This window comes from Rhipicephalus microplus, chromosome 10, assembly GCF_043290135.1.
Source record: "Rhipicephalus microplus isolate Deutch F79 chromosome 10, USDA_Rmic, whole genome shotgun sequence".
NCBI classification, from domain to species: Eukaryota; Metazoa; Arthropoda; class Arachnida; order Ixodida; family Ixodidae; genus Rhipicephalus; species Rhipicephalus microplus.
In genome coordinates this window covers 48,554,580-48,579,379 of record NC_134709.1, presented here as the reverse complement: position 1 = coordinate 48,579,379, position 24,800 = coordinate 48,554,580, and the positions used below count along the sequence as shown (strand labels likewise).

Here is a 24,800-nt window from a genome sequence, read left to right as displayed (position 1 = left end):
CGTCAATGGACGACGAAGTACCTCCACATAGACTAACTTTGGTTTCACTTGACGTGAATAGAGGAAGAAGATAAACGACACATCCAAACATGAAAATCATCATACGGAAGTCATGTATGACATAATTTACCTCCACCTCAAAAAGTTGTGCTGATTTTGAAGTGACATATCAACCTTCCTCTTTTGTGCTTCGCGTATCATCGATTCCCACTGTACGTGGTATCCGCCATTTTTTTTCTCGTCTCTTCTTCTCTCGCTTACGCCACAAGCCGGACAAGGTCAGACTAAGACGAGCTTCTCCCTTAAAATATCTGAGCATCTAATGCGACGTTAGAGTTATCGATTCTGGGAGGCGCGTGCTAAGTCACGCGAGTATATCAGCGAAAACGCTGCTTTGGTCAGAGTCACATAACAGTAACAGCCACATTCCCGATAATGTCACAGTAAGTTTTGTGTATAGCACTGTGCAACGAATATATTATGTACGCCGCACAAATCAAACCGCATAATGAGAACTCGAGTCTGTCTATAGAAGGCGGAAAGAGCGTCCGGCATACAGAGTACTTTTTTTTTATCAAACAGCGAATTCCAACCCTCTATCGCTTACATTAGCTATGCGTAAGCGTATCTCATCGACCCTCATCAGTTACAGCCACTGAACCGGTAGTGATGCCTATGACGACGTTCTTCAGAATAGATTAATCGAAGCAGAAGCGTTAAACACGTACAAAAACAAGAAATCGAAAGCAGATAATGGCATTGAACTTGGAAGCGCTGGGTATATCGTAATGAACTTCTTACAGATTACTATTGATCACTGTCTGGTAATTAACGGCCGTCAGCATAAGAGATTGCAAAATTCTCGCGTTTCTCCCGTCGTCGGAACTGTTAGAGTACCATGAGGTATTCAAAGCTTAATGCTTATGACGTGATACGGAGTTACCTTAGGCGTTGATTTCAGCAAGCCGGCGCAACTGTATGAGTGGATAACGCATTGAACTTAGTTCAATAACAACTACGTTGGCAAGTTCACTTCTCGAAATGTTAGCTCCAGCACCCCTCCCCTGTTTAGGGTTTCCTAATAGTACTAGTAGTTAGTGTTGTCGTAGTAGTAATAGTAGCAGTTGAAGAAGTGAGACGGTGCCCCGCCGTGGTGGTCTAGTGGCTAAGGTACTCGGCTGCTAACCCGCAGGTCGCGAGATCAAATCCCGGATTCGGCGGCTGTGTTTTCAATGGAGGCGGAAATGTTGTAGGCCCATGTGTTCAGATTTGGGTGCACGTCTAAGAACCCCAGGTGGTCGAAATTTCCGGAGCCCTCAACTATGGCGTCTCTCACAATCATATGGTGGTTTTGGGACGTTAAACCTCACAAATCAATCAATCAATTAGAAGTAAGACAGTAGTAGTAGTAGTAGTAAGACAGTAGGGGCGGAAGCACTAAGACAGGAGGAGAGTAAGATTTTAGTAGTAGTGGCAAGGTATTATATAGTAGTCGTAGTAGTAAGATAGTACTAGTATCAGTAGTAGCACTGGTAGCAGCAGTAGTAACAGCAGTAGAATTAGTAAAACAGTAGTAGTTGAAATAGTAAAGGGTAGCAGTAGAACTAATAAGACAGTAGAAGAGTAAGACAGTGGTGGTAGTAGTCGTGGCATAAGTAATAGTAGAAGTAGTAGTTGTTGTTGTTGTTGTAGTACAAAGAGGCTCATCGCGTCCTGCTTGTATTTGATAGATTTAACAATCTGAACATACCGAGCTTGTGTGCGATCGTCTGGCTTGCACTTCAAGTGAAGCCGCATCGCACTACACCAGGATACCACTTGAAAAAAAAAACAGGGTGTCCCTTAGACAATGCAAACAAAGGAATACTCTTGTTCATCTTGACATCCTTGAGCTAGAATTTTGTGCAAATCATTTTTCTTTCGATTCGCTTCCACCTTTCAGCTATATCACTTTACCGAATCACTTTAAAAGGGGTTAGTAAATAAATGTATTGCACCGCAGAGAGCATTATAAAACATAATACACATATTTATTTATTTACAAATACTTCACAGGCTCCAAGAAGGAGCAGTTTTTGAGGCTGTTTTGAAAAGAACACAAAACAAACAAAAAGAATTCAGAAGCCACGTATTATAAAATTGCTAAAATGCCGGATAACATGCACTGTAGTAATAGTACACTAATATGCGTTATACATTTTTGAATGGTTCAAGATGTCAATGTACAATAAATGAACACGAATATAAAATACATGCTTAGGAAACACAGTCATTTATAGTAAGTATTTTATTCCTAAACGCCACGTGATCACGAATGCATGCCACATCATCAGGAAGGTTATTTCATTGAAATATGGCACGTGCTAGCGCGGATGCGTTAGATGCTTGGCTGCGGCCGAAAGGACAAACAAAAGTACGTTGATTATGAAGCCTGCGAGATGTGCGATTGTGCGATGGGGCTTTGTTAGGGGCAAGGTATTTACGTGCGTGCTCTAGATGGCTTTATGTAATAAACATAGAGTAGCTGTCTTCCGGCGCAATTCCAGGGGTGGTAGGGATGACGAAGCCTTCATGTTAGTCACACTGGAATAGCGATTCGTTCAAAATATCTGAACCTTAATTAGCTATATTCCATGAGATAGTTCCAATCACATCATCTTGAAGAATTTTCATGTTTACTGATAGTGTGAAGAACATTGCCTCTTTATTAGTATTGGTTAGTATGAAATCGCCTAGGATAAATTTGCCGAAGCGGTTGCGCGTATTAAACTCGTTGCTTAACGAAGTAGTATACTGAGAAAACTTAATGCTTAGACGGTTAAAAATGATTTTAAAAGGTTTAAAAACGTTTTCTTTTCTCACGAAAGAAAATGTCAAACTTCCTTGACTAATCCTATTCACAACGTTCGTCTTTTTTATGAACCTTAGTTAACTGAATAACTAGGGATTTCATTGTATCTAATTTAAAAAAAACAAGTGAGGAGAAAACTAGAAGACTTTTATTTAAACGTGCAGCCCTCACCTAGCTTCATGCGCATCGACACGGGTGAAGTTCAGGTGCCTGTTGGGATTAAGGTTCTTGAGAGGAAGTGTCTCCTTATTAGAATTTCAAGTGTCTGATGCGAACTTCTTTAAAAGTTTGAAGGGGCTATGACTGCGAAAGACGGCAAACTTCGGAGTAGGTTAGCGTTTTTAGACTAAGACTTCGTTTGGGAAGCGCATATTGCTCAAGCCGAGGTAATAATGATCAAGGGTCTAGAAAGAACAACATCAAAAGCGTTCTAAACTGAAAAGTTATTTTCCTTCTGATTTAACTAAGCAGGGTCACTGATAACTCAAAGTGAAAACGCTTAGCTGGCTGTTGACTATCATTAGATTTCTTGTTGACTCAATGTTATTTATCAGGCACGTGTGCTGGTGTACTAATGTTTTGCTTAAGCGGGGTCCATTAATGATAAGGGCCAAAGTACAAGCGAAAGATATGAATCATCAGTAGTCGATTATCTGTCACCTAGTACAATGTGGAAGGTATCACGTTCATTTTATCTCAGTTTAAGTTAAGTTAGGTGTTTTTTATCAGTGCAAACGAGAGATCCTGTATGAATTCTATAACTCACAGTGCAGACATGGTGGGCCTATTCAAGGTCAAAAGTAAATACGACACTATTTTGTTTTCGTGTTAGTGTTTAATGTTTGCATTTCTAAGTTATTAAGCTTAGACATACATGACGTATTCTTTCCGGCTATATTTTTAGCCCATGGCTTTCAATAGTGTCAGTAAAGCACACCTTCCTAGTTCATTCGCGCTGAGAGTTAATAATGTGCCTCTATAGCCGCAGCATCAGCGATGACTGCATACTCTGCTGGGTAGTGAGCTCAACCAGTATTCGAATGCTTTTGTCTCTTATAGACCGCGCTTCTTAATGGTAGGAAAGGTTTTGCATTAAAACATCTATACTAACCAGATATTGATATTGTTGCAAGAAGTCTATTTGGTGACACACCTGTCTACCTTGCATGTCGAAGCTTTCAAGCAACCAGACGTGAGCCAGCTTTCGTGGTAAGCCTATCGGTCTTGATAATTTAAAGAAAGTACACTTCCAGGTGCTCACTTTTACTTATTCTTCTTATTTTGAAAATGTGAATCTATACGTAGGTATATAAATGGCAAACTATAAGAAGCACAATTGAATGAGCAGCTCTATGGAAGTATAGAGTAAAATTAAATAAAAAATGAAATTACGGACCCTTTACAGAAGAGCTGCAGCTTTTGGGAGGGGCCAAGTTTCATTTATTTGGAATAGTTGCGTTATATATCCACTTATTCCAGTTGTTTATTTCTTCGTTCATCAGTAATTTGCTTTAAAATGCATGAAAAGCTGCACTCTACAATATAGATGACGAAAAAAAAAACCAAGTTTGCTTAACACCAATGCAAAAGCGTTATGTCTTAGAGCAAATAGTTTCCCCCGAGAAAACAGTGTCTTCATGAAGGACTGTCGTATGCTGCTAGAATTTATTGAAAACACTCATAGTTGTAACTAGCGGTACTTCTTAAGCATCACTATGTCATTATTGCAGCAGTAAAAGTAGCCTATGGTTATTTAATTACGCAAAGCTTGGTAAAGTGTGATAATCGCGAATTTTTTTGTGAAAGGTTTTAAGCATCAGGGTGACGTCAGCAGATCACTTCAGAAGCGAACGAGTTCAAAACTACCACAGAAATATTACTTCGACTACACTATTACAATGGAATTTTTCCTCTCGTTATAGGGTGCGACATTAAGCGACAAACTTCATCAGTTTGGAATGTTTCGAAGACCTCTTCAATACGAGAAATAAAGACAATTACTTAGCAAATCAAATATATTCGCTGTATTCTTTCCATCTTGTTTTTGCACCAGTACACGAGAATCGTTTTTTTTTTAAATTTTCACTGCTTTGTTCAAGTAACACGAGGTTGCCCTCACTACATTTTAAACTAGAAACTTTTCCGTATAATATGCGACAAATGGCGTTTGAAAAGTGGGATAGCTGTTTATTAAACTTTGTTGACTGTACTTTCACACATCATGTGCTCGAGGACAGCGAATGAAGCGCACGAGATAACGCGCCTCACGCGCGAGGACTCTCATATGATAGCCTCAGTCTCAGTGGACTTGAACCCTAGCATCTACACAAATGATGTGATAAATCGAGCGAGCAAATAGTCACTCCCACTTTGTCACTGTCTTGGGAACAAATACTCGCACCATGCTGTTCTAGGCTTGAAGTTCTCGAATAATAAACCTGCCACTGCATTCATTTACAATCTCCCGGGGAGAGCAGTTTTTTTTGTCAGACTATTACGCAACGTAGGAACGCTTGCTTCCACTGAAAATCTCACCACATACGCGTGGGTACATACAAAAGTCCAGCATCATCCGCAATCCGAGAACCTTCAACTTCCGTGAACACACAAAGCTAAATTTCATTCTATGTAGGCATAAGCAGGGTTTATACTATGATGGATGCACGGTGTTTTTGAGCTCTGCTCTAACGCTATATACGTGGGATGGTATAGTACTGCGTTCACGTTGCATTACCGTGCACGGAAAATGCCGTATCACAAAGGCTCTTTCTTACGGAAACTGTGGTAGGCGGCAAGAAGTTCATCAAAACACTCCTACCTGAAATTCGCGCCTGCTCCTAAGTTTCAAGCTTGGTCGGCAAAACTTGTTATGCGTTGAAGTATGCAGCCGCGTATTTTCATATCAAAATAACATGGGTACGTGATTGCCTCCGTGTGTTCACGCGCTCATGCTCAATACAACTTTATTTGCCAGTGCGTGGTTTCGACGTGCGGCGTCCTTCAACTACAATATGAACATTATTTTTTTTTATTTTGTAATGGAGACTACAGAGGTTGTGCTCCGTAGTTAATCAATAATCGCACAGAAACTAGCTCAACACAAAAAACCTTTCCCGGCTTCTTTACTGCAGTTCTAGATTTAGGCTCACACAATCGACCAGATCTTTAACTAGCATGCGGAATGCCGACTTCCGGTACAGATCTGCATAATGACCACACAATGCAGCCAACTTGCAAAAAAAAAAATAAAAAAACACCACGCCTGCGCGTTACGCGCAGAACAGCCACATCGAAAGCTAGAGCGGCCTTTCAGAGCCTTTTCAATAAACACTCTTTGGTTACCTGCTACAAGCACACTGCTGGGTACCCACTGCGCCATAAGTATTCATAGTTTTTGTTTAGTATAGGCCAGCATTCCTATGCTATTCTTCGTCATTTTTGGAGAAGCGTGGTATCCGGTGCCCACTTGTGCATCGGATGATACCACGTTGGGTAAGTGCTAATATAGTATGCGCCACTATTGACAGGTGATCAATTAAGAACAAGCTTTTGTAACGGGTTGGGGAATTGGATGGCCTACTTGTTACACATCTCGTTTTGGTGACAACCATGGTTGTTTCTTTGCTGTTCTGAAACGCTTTGCTACGCATACTAACGCAATTCTTTTTGCGACAACAAGCCTGCCTGAAGCAAGTTTGCAACGGCGTTTCTAGGAGCGGCGAGGCTCTGCGGTAGAATACAGGGCTGGCACGCAGGGGACCAATGTTCGAATCCCGTTGTGTCCCTGGTGTTTTTATTTACCAAGTTTTACAGCTAAAGCGGCTATAAGATAGATCACAGTATGGGTCGCATGTGCGCAGTAGTTTTTCTCCGCCGCCGCCACCGCCCGTGTCCATAACCAGTAATTAACAACACTAAGACACAATGGTATTCAAAACCACGTACCGTACGTGCCAGCCCAGTATTCTACCACGCCGGTGCTTGTAACTCCTCTGCAAACTGGCTTTAGGCAGGCTTGATGTCTAGAAAGGAATCGCGTCAATATGAGTAATGATTCATATGTTGGGTCTGACGTCCCAAAACCTCCATATGATTATGAGAGACTCCGTAGCGAAGGGCTCTGGAAATATCGAACACCTGAGGTTTTTTAACGTGCACCCAAATCTAAGCACGCGGGCTTACAGCATTTTCGCGTCCTCGCGGCCATCAAAAATGCAGCCGCCGCAGCCGGGATTCGATATGCGACACGCGGGTGAGCAGCCGAGTGCCTTTGCCACTATACCACCGCGGCGGGGCAAGTATCTGGAATTAGTACGAGTCCTAGGTCAGTGTGGGTTCAGAATAAATGAAATGACCGATGCCTTAGCTTGCGCATCGCTAGATCTCCCAATAATTCAGGCTTTGCCGTTGGTAGAATACTTCACCCGATAAGCTATAGAAGATTAGCTGTTCATGCACATCGGATTCAAGATATAACCACGTGGACGAAATTTAAGCACCTCAATTTTTCATAGAAGTCGCAGTCGAGCCCGTCTCGACAATCAGAAGTGACTATCAGTAGATTTCGATGCCGTGTCTCTCCGTTAAATTTATACTTGCACGAGGCGAGTCTGACGGTATCACCCTTCTGCCGTTTCTGTGGAAAACTTGAAAATATTGAACATCACTTTTTGTGATGTCGAACATATCCATGTATTAGAACTCGACTTCTCATACCTCCTCTTTCAAAAATTGGTTCAACCATATCGAACGAAAGTGTCTTAAGCTTCGTTGTCTCTGGCTTGGGATATTTCCACAGGGATGCCTTTGATACTGTGGGTAATTTTATCATAACTATTCAACGAGTACCATTTTAATCTGGTGTTTTAAATTATTCCTCATTTCAACAAGATAAAGCCTAACCAAGTTCTCCAAGATTGTTCCCATAAAAGTTGTTTACAGCCAGTTTGGAATGCAAGCTCTAAAGCTTAATACTTGCAGTTCAAGCTTAATCTATTACGTATCATTGCCATTTCATTTTTTTCATTTTTAATCACCTACCATTCTTAAAATAACATTTAAATGGCTAATTGTCGCATTCTCGGTCGCTTCCCTAATGTGTGTACGCGCCATATATCGTAGGAAAACAAAACAAGAACATGAATGCCTGCCCACTACACTATGATCATTGGCGTATTGGGTACCCTGCAAGTGTGCTTGCAGCAGCAACCCAATGTGGGCTAAAGAAAGGCCTTGAAAGGCCCCTCTTCCAGCTTTCGCCGTGACACTCCTGCGTGGTCCACGCAGGCTTGGTGATTATATTACGTTACTTTATGTTCTTACCCCTACAATACGTCGCGCGCAGATTTCGGCAATAAGACAGCGATAAACAATATCGCGACGTAATGGGGTGACCAGATTTGGCTGCAACAGCGCATGCGCAGCATCGCCGTTAGTGTTCAACGCTGGCGGCGGGCTTCTATTTTTTTATTTTGTGGTTGTCATACTGTGCGTCTTGTAGACGGCACTTGTTTGGTACCATGGCGGGCTGGCCGCGATGTTCAGGCGTGGGGTGCGCGATATTATTGGTACGTATCAGCCATGAGCAGCGTTGCAACTTTTTCTTGTGTGTGTGTTTGGGAGGGGGCCTTCACCTGGACTTGTAGGAATACGTAAAAGGAAAAGGGTCACCTGGAATTCATCGAGATGCGCTGCGAGCTTCCGCTTCGGCATCAAAACACTTGGTGAGCCAGGCCAGCGAGGTATGGAGGCGTGTTCAGCGAACAGTTCTCACTATAGTTTTTCAATTCAACCGAACTTTACCCCATGTAGTGTGGAACGTTAGTTAGCGGGTTCGTTGAACTGCGCCTTTAATCTGGCTCCACATTCCCCGTGATACAGGCCCGCGCACAGCTTTCTGGCTTAACACACAGTTTGGCAGGTATACTCGATAGCTTTGTCGCGGCTGCAGCCACGAAAGGTACACCCGACGACCCGAAATGCCCGAGGAGCTCACGTAATCACTCTTCCGTGTTCGTTTTTTTTTGTCATGCGTAAATGCGTTTTTTTTTTGTGTGTGGGCGGGAATACGGAGGGATGGTGCGTCCCTCTCTTTTCTGAGCGGGCTTTTTGCCGCACTTCAAGAAACTGGCAACGTCTGTCAAACTTCAAGCTCTTCAGGTCAGCAGAACACGTCGAGTCAGGGTACGGGCTCAGCACCCTTGAACTGTTCACTCGGGTTTTGCGTGTTCCTTTTGTCGGGCTAGCTCTTGCCCTCTTTTATTTTTTAGCTTCGACTTGACTGATTGCGGGTATGAATAGGCAGCAGCAAGCACAGGACCGGGTTCACTGGCGGAACATGGGAGAGGCCTTTGTCCTGCAGTGGACGTGGTCATGCTGACGATGATGACTCATAGAGTGACCATGGCTTCCAACTCAAGCGTGCCCCGCCACGGTGGTCTAGTGGCTAAGGTACTCGGCTGCTGACCCGCAGGTCGCGGGATCAAATCCTGGCTGTGGCGGCTGCAATTCCGATGGAGGCGGAAATGTTGTAGGCCCGTGTGCTCAGATTTGGGTGCACGTTAAAGAACCCCAGGTGGTCGAAATTTCCGGAGCCCTTCACTACGGCGTCTCTCATAATTATATGGTGGTTTTGGGACGTTAAACCCCACAAATCAATCAAATCAAACTCAAGCGTGATTCGTGAGACGGCGTTAATTTAATTACGCGGGCTTTAATCATCTAACAAGTTTTGCTTTCGTTCTAGGAGCGCTGATCGACGAACGTACCCACGCACCCCGCACTACTCCGGCGGAACTTGGGCACTATCGCCGGCAAAGTCTTTGTGACGAACGTGCTATTTACATTGCATTGATCGAGTAAGCATGACTTTATATACCCATGAGCAGAACAGATGCGCATATGAAACGTGAATGACCCCCTTCCTACTGCAAGCTTTCTTAACCGCAGCCATCGTTCCCTGGGCTTGTCGAAAGCTGTAGAGTGGCTAAATGATGACAGCACTCGTACAAACCTTGTAGACTTTACGCACATATTTTGTTGATAACATTTCATCATATGGGCGTCGTAGTATCATATGGGCATAGGTCGGCGACTACAGGTCAGACTCGCATCGCGTCATGAATTATTGTGATTGAGTGCGGATGAGTAACATTAACGCGATAGCGTTAAAGACCTAGTTTCACAGAAATCTTGGCGTCGGCGTCATTAGTTGTGAGCGAAAAACCAACATTGGTTGACCAAAACTCGAGAATTATGCAAATAAATTACCATTTGCGTGGTAAGCGGGTATTCTATTACACAGCCACGCCTCTTTTTGTGAATTCAGTGAAAATAACTTCCTCTGCTTGGAAATGCAGTCAAAATCATTTTTCATGTTTTACAAACACACACGTCTTGAATACGTGCTTCAGAAGACAACATAAAATATTGCACGCGTAACAATGCGTGGCACAAGTATTCAGGCGTGAGAAAAAGTGCGCAGACAAAGGATCGCATGACCGAACCTAATCAAGCGTAATTGCGTGTCATCATTTAATGAAATCAGGCGCAAGTTTAGTTAGGCCAAGTCCAGCTTGCTGTTTCTTATAGGCGTAGAAAATTTTTGGTCTACTCAGTTGGGTTCAAAAATGTACAGCTACAGGCAAATCTAATTAGGCACAGTCTCATTTAATTTAGCCGAACCGATGTCGTAGGCCCACGCGCTCAGATTTAAGTGTACGTTGATTAACCCCAGGTGGTCGAAATTTCCGGAGCCCTCCACTACGGCGTCTCTCATAATCATATGGTAGTTTTGGGGCGTTAAACCCCGCATATCAATCAATTGAGCCGAAGCGAAACAAGCCTAAACAAGGCAAACCTTTTCGCAGCCAACTTCCTCATGAGGCCAGAAAAGCTAACCCTAGGAAGATACTAATTGCACTTTACACACGCAACACGATTTCAGCTAATTGGTCTGAATGTTTTTAGTGTTGAGGGGTGCCAAATAAACTGAAATAATTAACTTATTAAGCAATCTGATACCAGAGATACCAGAGTTACTCATGTCATAATTAAGACAATTAGGTATAACTAAGCTAATTAGGAAGCGCCAAGGCAAGCATACTTAAATATGACTAAGCACTACTGGTCACGGCATCACACTAACTTGATAATAATTAGAGGCAAATAAGTAACTTCTTGCTAAACATAATAAAATGCACTTAGAACTGATTATAATAATTACCCAACTATTGGCGTGACATAGAAGCCCACCCAAGGTACGCGAGTTCGATGGCGCATAATTACACACACGCACACGCGCACACGCACACGCACACGCGCACACATGCACACACATTAAACGCCTAGATACGCTTTGTTGAGAACTGTTCGTCTCCAATTTCAGATTCATTGCTACGTAGGATGCTCTTGAAGTAAACGTATTTATTTCAGAGTAATTATTTTCACACTTACACAGCGCACGCAGCGTGTAAAAGTCTAGTTTTCTTTGTTTTCTGTAGATGTGTATATCGAAATATCTAAATTTGGAAATTAGGAAACGTGGAAATAATGCACCATCTAGAAACGGCAATAATGTTCTGAAGACAGGTATTCACTTAAAGCGCCATGCACCTGACATCGACAAGAGCCAACTTAGCTGAGAAAACCTAATTTTCTGTGCTTGGCTTAACAAGATATTGTGGTGCCAGTCACCCTTAATCACGCTAATCAACCGGTATAAGAAACGACGAGAGCCCGGCGCTTGAGTCGGATCCATCGCCACCATTCCGTAAAAAAAAAAGAAAAAAAGAAACAACACAAATTACACGGAAGCGACGCCCAGTTGTCGTTTTGGCTAAGAGCGCCATAACCGCATCAGAGAAAGCGACACGAAGGGCCACCAATACGACGAAATGCGCATGCACCCCAGCAGGCATCTCTTCGCTAAATAGCGCGTCGCGTGCCTTCAGCGGCGCAACCCCGTGATCTGCGCACTTTTTCTCACGCCTGTGCATTGCCATTGGCCGATCTGACTTAAGATAATCATAATTATTTTACAATTTGAAAAGCAAACACGCAAAAACCACGCTGTAGGTGCATGGTAAGTTCGATAATTCATACACTAAGCGTTTGAAGTGCGCGTAAAGAACAGAACATCGCTGTCGCGTTTAATTGTAAAGGCGAAGCTTAAGGGTTCCTGAATTTTTTTTGTGACCTTGAGCTCGTGTGAGTCTGTTGAAAGAAAACTCGTGAGTGTGTGTACGAGTTGGTTCGGCTCAGAAAACAATTTGGCGAGTTCGAGTGAATACACAGCACAAAATTTCTGGAGCGAGTCCAAGGGATTTTCATTTTTTTCTTTTGCTGACTTGTGATCAGATCCTCTTATATTCAGCATCGTTATCAGCCTTACCTGTATTCACGTTTATACTGACGTCTATTCACACATATTGAAGAGTACTGTTCATAAACTATGCCACTATTGATCAGAGGCGCGAATGACGAAGAATAATGCCCTGACTGCTCCCCTCACAGATAAATATACCTTATGTGATCACCCCTTTTATTAAAGGGGGGAAGGGGGGTGCACTGATGAACTGTAACACTATAGTTGCTTTGCGAGCGTCTGAATTCTGGCACATTCCGGAGAGCGGTTTTCTTTCATTGCTAGCTCCATATTATTTCGAGAAAGTTCGGCTTTGTTTAGCTCAGCACTTAAACTAAAGAAGTCTCAGCCGCTGAAGCTTTGCTAGACGACAATATCGGTTCGTGCAGCACAAGGCGTCGCATTCGCTATGACAAAGTGGTGGTGGTGGTTTTCGGGGTTTTAACCAGACCATTCACAGCTTATCTTGTATTTGAAAAAAAAAGGAATCCTCAAGCATACGCCTTGAAGACTTCAACGCGATAGCGGTATACGGTCCCTAGTGCGTACTTCAAACACTTATTGCATCAAATATTTTCTTGCTCGCTGTGCACCCACTACGTGGCCTTGGAGGAATAGGCGCTTAAACGTGTGTGCTTTCTGTCGTGGGTGACCGACTTTGAACCATGAAGTCATGATAATCGCATGTCCTGACGCACGATGGCAATGTACCCCTTTACCAAGCGTTACAACTGCATTAGACCATGTTGCGTTGGGAAGTATGCGTACAGGACGCGTGTGGTTGCAAAGCGTGAAAGTTACCTTGACTGAATTTCAGAGCAGATGATATATTCACTCTATTCACAAGCAAGCGCGTAGCTGTGTGGTAGTACACACACTTGTCACTCGAGATATTCGGGTTCAATCTTCAGCCAGAACTGTTTATTAACTATTTTTTGCACCTTTTTTTAATTTTTCGGTCAGGAACGAGATAATTTCACGCCCACGTGACAACCGCCTCATAACGTTGTGCTCATTTTAAAGTGACATATCAACCTTCCTCATTCGTGCTTCGCATATGTTCGATTACCACTGTAAGTGGTATCTGCCTTGTTTTTAACCTTTGAAGGCAACTGGAACTGGTATAGTAGCAGGATTTGACTTCTGTAAAATGCAAGTTGTGATCTGTAAAACACCTGAAGTTTTACAATTTGCTATGATTGAAGCATATAGGCTGGTAAAAAGGTCTGAAACGTAGTAATTGATAAATTGATGTGAGAGTAATTACATCGTTAAACCTTAAAGTGGGGCTTCACTACAATCTTGATTCTTCCCGAGTGTTTTCGCTTTATGGCACCTCGTTACAGCAACGAAACCAGCAATAGAGGGACTTACACTTTTATATCGAGTACTTAGAAATGTTCAATAGTTGATATCCACATCGTAGCCAACTCGGGACTCCAATATTCGTTGTAATATTTAATATTTTCAAATGCTTAAAGTTTAGCTGAAGACGCTACATTCTTAGTGGCCTGATGCAGTTATCTTGCAGTTGTGTATACAAGTTACGTAAAATCAATTCATTTGTTTTTTTTCAATTCAGGAACACTGTATATCGATCCACCGACATTAAAGTGGCTTGCTTCCAACTTCGAAATATTCACACCTGGCGCACGGCAAAAACAATCCCGTCAGTCCCTGCAAGTTTTTCTGCTCTTGCTTCATAAAAGACAACGTTCCCCAGCGAGCAGTGTTACACCTTCCTACCAGGGTCCACTGCATTGTAATAGAACTTTGCTCGCAGATGTTCAGTGATTGCAAAAGCACATCTGCATTGAGTAGCAAGAGTAAAGTGCTCACTCAATAAAACGAAACCAATTAGGACCGAGTAGTACTGCAGTTCCCAGTGTTCAGTTCATGCCATGCTGGCATGGTTTCGACACGAGCACTTGCCTTCGTCAACGCTGTTTTTAGGAGCTTAGTTCTAAGCGAATCGCCACGGTTATCTGAAGCAGTTGTGTATGGTGCAACTGCTAGCTCGTGTTGAAATGAAAAAAAAAACGTAGTAAAGCTAGCAATATAACGAGACATGACAATCTCAATTACATTGGAATTATTTCTATTACCACCTATACATTTATTGGCATCTTAGTCTCTTAGCTATGATTAATATTCTGCCTTATGAAGGAAAGGAGCCCTTAAGTTTACACTTATATTCTTTCAGACATTACATTTTTCAATCTAGGTAAGTTGACTGGAGCTCTCAAAATGTTGTACACATACTCGAGACTGTTCTATTTTTAATCAGGTGGAGAGGTGGAAGTTGACAGAACGCTTCCATTATAGAGAGACACTACTTCAGTATTTTGGGAAAAATTCTAGTAATTTTTAGTACTGCCACGCGCAACGTATCACGCCGCTTTGATTACTAATGAATGCAAAACCAACTCTACGCTTGCCCCTGTAAGTCATATTTTCAGTTTATTTGCTCTGAACAACTGCTATCTTTCTCCCTGACAATGTGTGACACCATCTATAATTGTCACGATTTCGTGTGGTGGGGCTGAAGACTTGGTGTTAACCAGACATTTGTGTCATCTACAAACTATTGTATTCGTAAACCAGGTGAACCGTGCTTCACAATGATTAAGATAGCTTTTACTTTCCGACTTTTCAACCTCTGTCTGGCGCACGCAAGGAACAAGCTTTCGGGTCCTACGAGATCGAACCCCCCCTCCTCTGCGTCCCAAACTTTCTTGGTGGTCTGCAGACAATAAGGCAAGTACATTTTTTTATGGTCACTGCTTTCGCAAAGTATGTGTTAACACATAGATGAGTTTTGCTGAACCATCACATAACGTAATATACTATTGTGTAACATTAGAGATGATCACCTCTTGAAATACAGTTTTACCAGATCGTGTTATAGGGGAGTAGTGCAAATTTTGTAATTTGTGAAAGTGCAGACTCTGGAAACATTGTAAGGGGGGGTGGGGATGATCCAACTTTACCGAGTGAAAGCAGTAGTGATAATGGATTTGGAAAAAGTTTGTGTCACCAGAATGATGTCTATGTGTTTGCATAACTGTACATGTTGTCTCACATATCTACGTTCTTTGTCCGTTAGGTAATACTCTGGTAAAAAGTTTCCTGACCAGATCAGTGCTTATTAAAATAGTTCCACTACATAATTTCCATTCCGCAAATTTAGGCTCCTAGTAGGTCAGCAGCCATGGCTTATCACCGACTGAAGGCCTATCAAATGGAAAGAACGTCGTCGAAATTGGCCTTTCAGGCTTCTCTTGATTTTATCGCGGCGTATGCAGTCCTAATGTGAACTAGACATGCTTAGTTACGGTAACAAAGCTCAAAAGCAGCTTTTCCAGGTCAGTTTTACTGTGTTCTTACCATTTAACAAACATTCAGTTGGCATAAGTCACGGAACTTTCGGGGAGCTTCGGCAGCGTGGGAATCACGTTACAAGTAGTACATCCATGTATATTCAAAGAGATTTAATATTTACTGCCTGGGTCAATAGATTCTTTTAACAGAAAGTCTCATTACTTTAATTTTCGGACAGCGCTAATCGCAGCGCTAAGTTCATCACCTGCCACCCTATCCGTCCTTGTTTCACAACAACGTGTCGACCCACACTGCCGCACCATTGTTGACCGCTTGACCGGCTCAACTACTCTTCCAAACGCCAGAATCCGTCGACAATCTAAACAATTTAAGCTTGTCGGTGATGCTTTATGTCGCTACATTTACCACATCGATTGCAACACGTGGGTACCCGTCATCCCACGTTCTCTGCAACGTGAAGTTCTGGAAGCCTTTCATGATGATCCAACCACTGCTCATCTAGGCTACCACAAGACTTACGGCAAAATACGAAGTCGTTGTTTTTGGCCTGGCCTCTCTTCAGCCGTCGCTAAGTAGGTCACCTCCTGTGTCCATTGTCAACGGCGAAAACGACCGACAGCTGCTCCGGCTGGCTTAATGCAACCTCTTCCTTGTGCCGCCTCACCTTTTGAAGTTGTTGGAATCGACTTGTATGGCCCTCTTCCTATATCATACAATGGGAATCGCTGGATTGTTACGGCAGTCGACCACCTTACCCGCTACGCAGAAACAGCTTCTATACCATCTGGGACTGCCACTGAGATCGCCGATTTCTTTCTTCGCCACATCTTTTTGCGTCATGAAGCTCCACGCATTCTCCTCAGTGATCGTGGCAAAGTCTTCCTATCTTCCATTGTCGAGCAAGTTTTGCGTGCCTCGAACACTGTTCACGAGACCACTTCTAGCTACCACCCGCAGACCAACAGATTGACTGAACGGTTTCATCGGACCCTATCGGACATGATCGCCATGTACATTCACCCCAACCACACGAACTGGGATGCAGTTCTACCCTTCGTGACATTCGCCTATAATACGGCTGCTCAACGCACTACCGGCTTTTCTCCATTTTTTTCTCGTCCATGGTCACTCGCCGAGTTTCGCTCTGGATGTCTCTTTCCTTTCGGCCCCTGCACCCTCGACGGCTCCTTTCTCTGAATAATTCCTATCTCGTCTCGCACACTGCCGTCACCAGGCCCGTGTTAACACCGGCCTCTCTCAAGACACTCGAAAATCTCGCTACGACTCGTCTCGCCCTGTTGTGAGTTTTTCCCCTGGTGACGAAGTTCTTCTATGGACTCCACTACGCGTCCCCGGCCCATGCGACAAATTCATCAGTCGCTTCATTGGGCCGTACACGGTGGTCGAACAGACATCTCCTGTCAATTACCGCGTTTCTCCTCTTAGCGCTAGTCCTGATCATCATCGTTGCCGAGGAACAGAGATAGTGCACGTATCTCGTTTAAAGCCTTATGCGCGACGCATTTTATAATACTGTCAAGCGACCAGGCAGCCGCTTTCGCCGCGCGGGGGAATTAGTGTGAGCGCGACAAGCGAACGACTCTTTATTCTCTTTGTAATCATCATCGCCTGTACATCTTCATCTAAAAATATCATCACCAGCGTGATTTAGCTCGAGCCTGGCCGAATAAACCGGTTCCTGACAATATTTCTACTTTAACCGCTGCAATGTGAAAATTCGGCCACAATATGAGTCAAAATGCTGATTTTCCCAACTTCGCCACAATGTTGTCGGAATAAGTTGCTTCTTATGCTGCCAAAGTATTTTAATAACTTGATATATGAATATATGAAGCAGCAAAGGTAAATATTGTGCCGGTGAAAACAATCACGCTTAAAAAAACGCAAGACGTGCAGCATACTGTAAATTTTCGTCAATGCTAAAAAGAAAGAAAATATAAAGATTCAGTAAAATATCATAGTCATAAAAGAGTAGCACCTTCAGATTAATGAAAAAAATATTGACGGCAGATCCACGAGGTGAATGATGATGAGATTGGGTGAAGCTCCTGGAAATAACGCCGTGAAATTTTCTTCCGTTAATTCGCCTGGCGATATGCGCGCCAGGCTAATCAACGGAAGAAAATTAACGGAAACGGTGGCGATGTCGCGCAGCTTCCCGGCGCGCTTCTGCCTCGCGTGCTCTCACTTTAGGGTCCTGTCTGCGAGCGTGCGCTGCCGCTGCCCTGCGCGCCCGCCTTTCGACATCCTTATCCATACGAGCATACACCGACGGCAACGAGCATCGGCAACTACAAACCTGTATCGATAGGGTTTTGATTATAAAGCCATTGCTTTAGAAAACACCTGGCGTCTTTCGTTAAGCAGCTGGCGTCTTCTTTTTGTTTTGCTTTAAAAACATCTGGCGTCTTTTCGTTTTGCTTTTAGAAAACATCTGGCATCTTTCATTGGTTTATTTCATCAATCAAAAGGCGTTTTGAACAAAAATTTTTATTGTTTAATCACGCACAGGAGAAAGCTCACCAGGCACTACCTTGGAGGTAAACAATGGCTGCTACTGGAAATGAGATACAGCAGAAGTCGGCTTTTAACACTTCCACTAACGTTTCCTACTGGAACATGCCAATGGCTGCTAATTGGCGAATGAGATAAAGAAGAATTCGGCTTTTAGTTAACGCACACGCTGCAAATTTTTTTATTGTTCAACAACGCACAGGAGAAATCTGCCACCGGCACCACCTTGGAGGTCAAAGCGTAAGACTGGGTACACACTACGACTACGACTACGAGGGATGAACGGGTACCGCTATAATGAGCTTCGCCCCTAAATATGTATCGTGCTATTTACTTAGGTCAGCAATAATATATAAATTATTAGGCGTGACACAGTGTCACTTGGTTGCCCAAAGTTTGAAGCGCAAGGAAACAAGAAAATATTTTGCGAATTATATACCCCAACTCCTCTTCTTGTCCCGTTGTCATCGTTCTGAGCTCACGATATAACATTGCTCATCAACTACTCAGACTCAAATCTGCCTTCCCGATTTTATTGAGCATATTGGGAGATGGTCGAAAATTGATTGGGTGCACTTGATATATTTTGCCCTTATATATGTGCGTGTACACATAAATATGACACGCCTTACCGATTGCCTCAAAGTCAACGCAGTGACAGTGTAATAAATTTGTGGCTTATTTTTTTCATTGAATTCTTTCTTACGTTATTTCCCGTGCCCACAAGTGAGCCTGTTTCTGCCCATAGCCCACATTTAGTAGATGAAAACTTGTCTTGCTCACAAACAATTTTTTTTTCATGAAGTCGTATTCATATCGCATCAGCGCCGTGCCCATGTTTATTGATAGTGACATAATATATCCTATATCTATCACAATATTAGTTAAACACGTTGCGGGGGCCTCCGCTGTACACACGTGTTTAGGAAGTGCGTTTTTCCTGTACCCTGTATTCCCTGCTGCTGAAACTTCGGATGAATTGGAATAAAGATTATTGCACGGCTGTGCGTCGTTGCTCAACGCATATATATATATATATATATATATATATATATATATATATATATATCTATATATCTTGCATCTTAGCACTGTTCCCAGTGACGTATACTTTCTTCTCTGCCATGTATTTGAAGTAATCTTCGTTCTTTACTGCTTCTATAATTCATGGATAAATTTCAAAGAAAAATCAACACTAGGGCTGGCTTGGCAGATCACAGCAATATATTTATTGCAGCTCGTAACGTAATGGTTTGGGTCGCCAGAACAGCTGCCGCTGCCACCTCACAGCCATAGTGACATACTGGGAGAAAAAATTCAACGTAGATGCGTCACGATGCCGCACATGGCCATATGTGACTTATTTCAAACTTCGTGATAGTGTCCTCCGTGCACGCCGTGTTCCTAATTGCTAATCTCATTTCGGCTTTCAGTGGATGCTGCAACGGCACAGCAAGGAAACGAACACCTTGGTGCGAAAGATTGACCATTGGAATCTACCCTAGAAAACCTTTTTTACGAAAGAGTCTGAGTGCCGCCATGCTGGGCGGTTAACCTTTGTGTCTTCCCTCTGTAACGACTAAACCGTAGACACAAACGGTAGACACATACAGATCAAAACTGTCGAGTCGGTGCACACGATGCTTCACGGCCTTAATAATTCAGGTCGTCATACACAGAAACAAGAAAACATCGGCATAACAGCCCAAGAAGCCGGCGCTCATATAGCTTAGGTGAAATAGTCTATACCGAATCAAGTTGCTCCCAATACCATTTATTGTTTTAATGTATTTGTTTTAACTATGGTCTTGAGCATGAAAAAGAGGAAAACACAATAAATGAGGGGAGGTTAGCAAAACTGCACCCGATTTGCTACACTGTATGGGCAAGGGGAAGAGAGAGAGCAAGAACAGTTAAAGAAACAGGGGGTAAATAATGCACCAGCACGCATAGCAGCGTGTAAAGCGCGTGCCCAGAAAGTCATGGAACTGAACTGTCACACAGTAATTGATTGATATGTGGGGTTCAACGTCCCAAAACAACCATATGATTATGAGAGACGCCGTAGTGGAGGGCTCCGGAAATTTCGACTACCTGGGGTTAATTAACGTGCACCCAAATTTGAGCACACGGGCCTACAACATTTCCGCCTCCTGCGGAAATGCAGCCGCCGCAGCCGGGATTCGATCCCGCAAGCTGCGGGTCAGCAGCCGAGTTTCTTAACCACTAGACCACCGCGGCGGTGCCAACTGTCACACAGTACAAAATGAAGCATGGAAGGGTTTACTATAGTTGACTACTTTCTCGAAAACGTCATGTGCTGTGCCATGCTAACTAGAAGAAAAGCAAAGTGTAAAGTTTTAATATAGCTACATAAACATACATCTTGGTTAAGATTACTTCAGAGTTCAAAGGACATTTAGTAAAAAGATAGCTACTCAGATTTGCATGCACGTTAAAGAACCCCAGCTGGTCGAAATTTCCGGATCCCTCCATTTCGGCGTCTCTCATAATCATATGGTGGTTATGGGACGTTAAAACTCACAGATCAAAAAGATAGCCACGAATGTATTGGTTGAATAATAGAGTTTAACGTCCCAAAACCACCATATGATTATGAGAGACGCCGTAGTGGAGGGCTTCGGAAATTTCTACCACATGAGGTTCTTTAACGTGCACCCTAGTCTAAAGCACACGGGCCTACAACATTTCCGCCTCCATCGGAAATGCAGCCGCCGCGGCTGAGAAGAAAGTATTTCACCGAGAATAGTGGTAAGGTATAAGAAAATTTTTGGGTTTTTATGATGGATAGTGAGAAATGTTTTTCTTGCATTTTGAAATCATTTGTCCACACACAATATGATCGCATCTTGAGCATGTAAGATAGGGTTATTATGTTTGCGTGAGGCGTGAAGTAACGTCGTTTGCAATTTCACGCCTTTCGATGTCGACCTATCACCTTGTCTAGTTTTAGGCGTACTATAACCTTCCAAGAGCCTCTTACGATTGTTTTTTTTTACGAGGTGATAATACTGTATTCAGTCAGCGTTGTTTCTTCAGTGGTGTTTTAGCCGACTAACCAAGTGATTTGATTTATTCATTCATACCCCAGCACCCAATTGACTTCACCCACAAAGGCGGGAGTGTACGCCTGCTCAAAAATGACCTTCTCCGACCTCCAGCCGTTGTAACTTGTTATAAGTGCGCGCTGCTACGTTTAATCATCCCGTTTTTTTTGAAAGCCCCTTTCATATGCGAAAACCAGGATCACAATAAAAAAAACGAGTTTAGTAGCTCCATTCTTCAACTCCGGGCTTGGCGTGAAACGTGCTATAACGAAGGTGAGTGGAAGGCCCCCGAACTTCACTAATGGCGGCACGCTGTCCAAAACTGAGGACGTCCACAGAGGACCCATTCATTTCTACGTTTATGGAGGGCTTTGCATCAGGTTTTTGAGTGTTTTAGGTTTGTATGTTTTATGCGATGAAGCAAAATATTGATCAAGCAGCAAAGAAAGGGAATCTGCAAGCCACCGTGTCACCTTTCGTTTAATGGCATAGCCACGCTGTTTTGAAAAAAAACTATAAAAATGCATAAATGCCAGAGTTCTAAATATGACTCACTTCGGTAAAAAAACGTTTAACTTCTATTTATTTCTTTTTCGATAGTGGAAGTTGCCAGGTATTTTAGACAACTCGAGTTTGAGTTCCTGATGACATTTCTCAGAAATACTTAGGGTAATTATGTTTTAACCATAAAAGTTATTTTAACAACAACAACTTTTCTTTCACGCTGTTTAATATTACCCAAAATTTATGTTACGGCAACGTAGGCAATGAGTGTGTTACTTACTACAGCCGATAATCTTGAATGACCAGCAATGACCGCTATGTTTGCTTGAATGTTTAGTGAAGAGTGGGTTGTCCCTCCATGAGCGAAACAAGACAGTTTAACTAACAATGCTTAGAACAAGGGTGGTGAACAAAACACAATAAATTATTTGCGCACACCAGTTTGCTCACCAAACTTTTCAAGGTAGTCTTGTGTACCCTGTTAGACAAAAAAATGGCAGCATATCCACGGGGTGAATGATGGAGAGTGGGGCGAAGCATCCGCCCATCCATTCGTTCTTGCTTCCGTTCATCCTTGCGTCCCCCTGTGTGACCGTCCGTACGTCCATCGGCCCGTCCGTGCGTGCGTCTGTTCGTGCGTCCGCGCGTGCGTCCATGCGTCCATTCATCCATGCAGCCATCCGTGCGTCCGTCCATGCATCAGTCTGTGTGTCCGTTCGTCCATCTAGTCAACACTCCAAGTACCACCATTTCGCATCTTTTCATCATTTACTCCGCATATAAAAGCAGCGCCATCTAGCGGACATTCCAAGGACTAAACGAGAGGTGCCACACCCACACTTCCCGTCCCGCCTTTAACCACATCGAGTTCATGGTAAATACTAGTTCGTTGTATGCGTGGCACTGTGGCCCAACGCTCGCTTAACCTTTCTAGAACCAAGGAGGTCACGCCCAGCGAATAAAACGTAGCAAGATTTTCCTGTCAGATAGTGCGCAATGTACATGCCAATGGCTGCTAATGGGAAATGAGAGACAGGAGAATTCGGCTTTTACTTTCTTACGGCTAGCGCTTCGTATCTACTTCCCACCTTTAACCACCTCGAGTTTATTCATGGTATATACTAGCTCATTGTATTCATGGCACTGCGGCTCAATTTATCTGTTGTGGCTTCGCATTTCTGAGCGCGCGAAAAAGTCCCACCCTTTTAGGTGCCCCTCAAACGCTAAGCGGTGTCTAACGTCTACATAAAACGCTGGTAGTGCACCGCCGCCACTTTCCACAGCGCTACGAGATGCACGCCAACGCAGACTATGTTGAGCAGTGCTGCATGTTCAGAAGCTCTGCCTTTGTAGCTTTCCCTTCAGTGCCAAGAAAAGTTGTCGCTGAGTACAGTCACTTATGCATTCTCGAAAGATGACAGGAACGCTGCCATAATATTTGTTCTGTTTTCCTTTTCAGGTGATTAATTCAATTATACTCTCCCGCCCTCTGAAAGCCTCCACGTGCACCTACGACGTAGTTGGGTACTGCCTATACAAGACGGACATGCCTTCGACCAAGCGACCATGTCGTGTGTTGACGCGACCACATAGTGTCGTGTTATATGAGGTCATAGTGAGTTCACGTTTATGTCAGAAAGTATGGCAACCTAGGACATCATGACGATGGCATCACATAACATTTTACATATTTTCTTGCGCCGATGCTCGATTTCCGCACTTGATGAGTTATCTAAAGATTTCACCAAACGACATCCCAATGCACCCGTTAATTAGCTAAAACAACCAGCGGGGAATGGTCAGACTAAAGCTGACAGAAATCGGATGCGTCCTTTGTGAACTCCAACAGGCGTCTTCGCGTTATGGTAGTCGGGTTGACAGGTTCTCAGGCGCCGGATGGCTGCTTTCGAGGTACGATGCTTGGACACTTGCATTTGGGGAGAACGACAGATAAAGCTCGGTGATCTCGATTTACCAGTCAGATGCAGCACCCGGAGCGAGATTGATCGCGGGCAGGCGTGAGTGCTTTGCCTAAAGCGTTATCGGTCGCTCTCTCATGCAAGTGGCCAAGCGCCGTGCCTCAAAAAGCGACCCGTCGCCTGAACACCTGCCAACCAAACTGACATCACACGTAGACTCCTCTTGAAGGTTCTCAAAGGGGCTCGCACCTCTCCACTCTGAAAAAGTGCACGCAGCTGCCTGAACCTGATGCTCAAAGAGAACTCATGACAAACAAAACTCGGCCCTTGTCACGGAAAGCGTCAAACGCGCGTATATTGCGAGGCTCGTGCGTCCCGTTCGCCCGGGCAAGAGCAGTGAGACATCCGTGAATAATGCGAAATTATTGCGTGGTGAAACCACCGCTAGCGGTCATAGGAAAATAAAGGAAAATCTTTAATGTTTGCGCTAACTTGTGACAAAATTGGCACAAGAAACAGGGGCCCGTCGCCAGTCGTATACTCTCCGTGAACCGACATGTCCAGCTTAGATATGCGTGGCTTTCTAGGGAGTATAGACTTTTTTAGGATGCCCCATGACTCATCGGACGAGATCTCAGATATATTTGTGAAGATTGGTCATCGATATGAGAAGTGCTGTGAGTATACAACATGCCTTAGGAGTCTGTGTATTACTAAATTATCGGAACTCAGGAGTTAGCACTACTCAATCCTCATCACCTATATCAAGAGCAAATATGTTGTACTTATTTTAAAAAGTTTCTTGCCCATAAATCCCTTCTGTGACAAAAAAATGAAATAAACAAATGTGAAGTGGGTGCTCCGCCTACATCGTCCATAGGCCCCAACTGCTGACCAGCATGCAGTCATGTCAACAGCCGCCCTGTCGTTCGCGTTAAGGAACATGAGACGATTTATATTAGTCAATGTAGACGTTGAAGCCTATACCACATTTGTGTGTGCATGCGTGTGTGCGTGCGTGTGTGCGTGTGTGCGTGCGTGTGTGCGTGTGCGTATGTGCGTGTGCGTGTGTGCGTGTGCGTGTGTGCGTGTGTGCGTGTGCGTGTGTGCGCGCGCGTGTGCGTGCGTGCGTGTGTGTGTGTGTGTGTGTGCGTATGTGTGTGTGTGTGTGCGCGTATGTGTGTGTGTGTGTGTCTCACGTATGTTTAGACTATTGC

At 43.6% G+C, this 24,800-nt stretch overlaps 1 long non-coding RNA gene across 2 annotated transcripts; it reads left to right on the top strand.

The window, feature by feature from the left end:
- Window positions 1-8,288: 8,288 nt before the first annotated feature.
- On the top strand, window positions 8,289-24,451 carry LOC142774379 (uncharacterized). 2 transcript variants are annotated; one of them, XR_012886367.1, is made up of 4 exons: window positions 8,289-8,418; window positions 9,597-9,708; window positions 14,893-14,972; window positions 23,124-24,451. It is a non-coding gene; the product is annotated as an uncharacterized LOC142774379 (long non-coding RNA). The 2 variants fall into 2 exon arrangements; XR_012886368.1 differs by lacking the exon at window positions 9,597-9,708 and having other exon boundaries at window positions 8,300-8,418.
- Window positions 24,452-24,800: the final 349 nt, after the last annotated feature.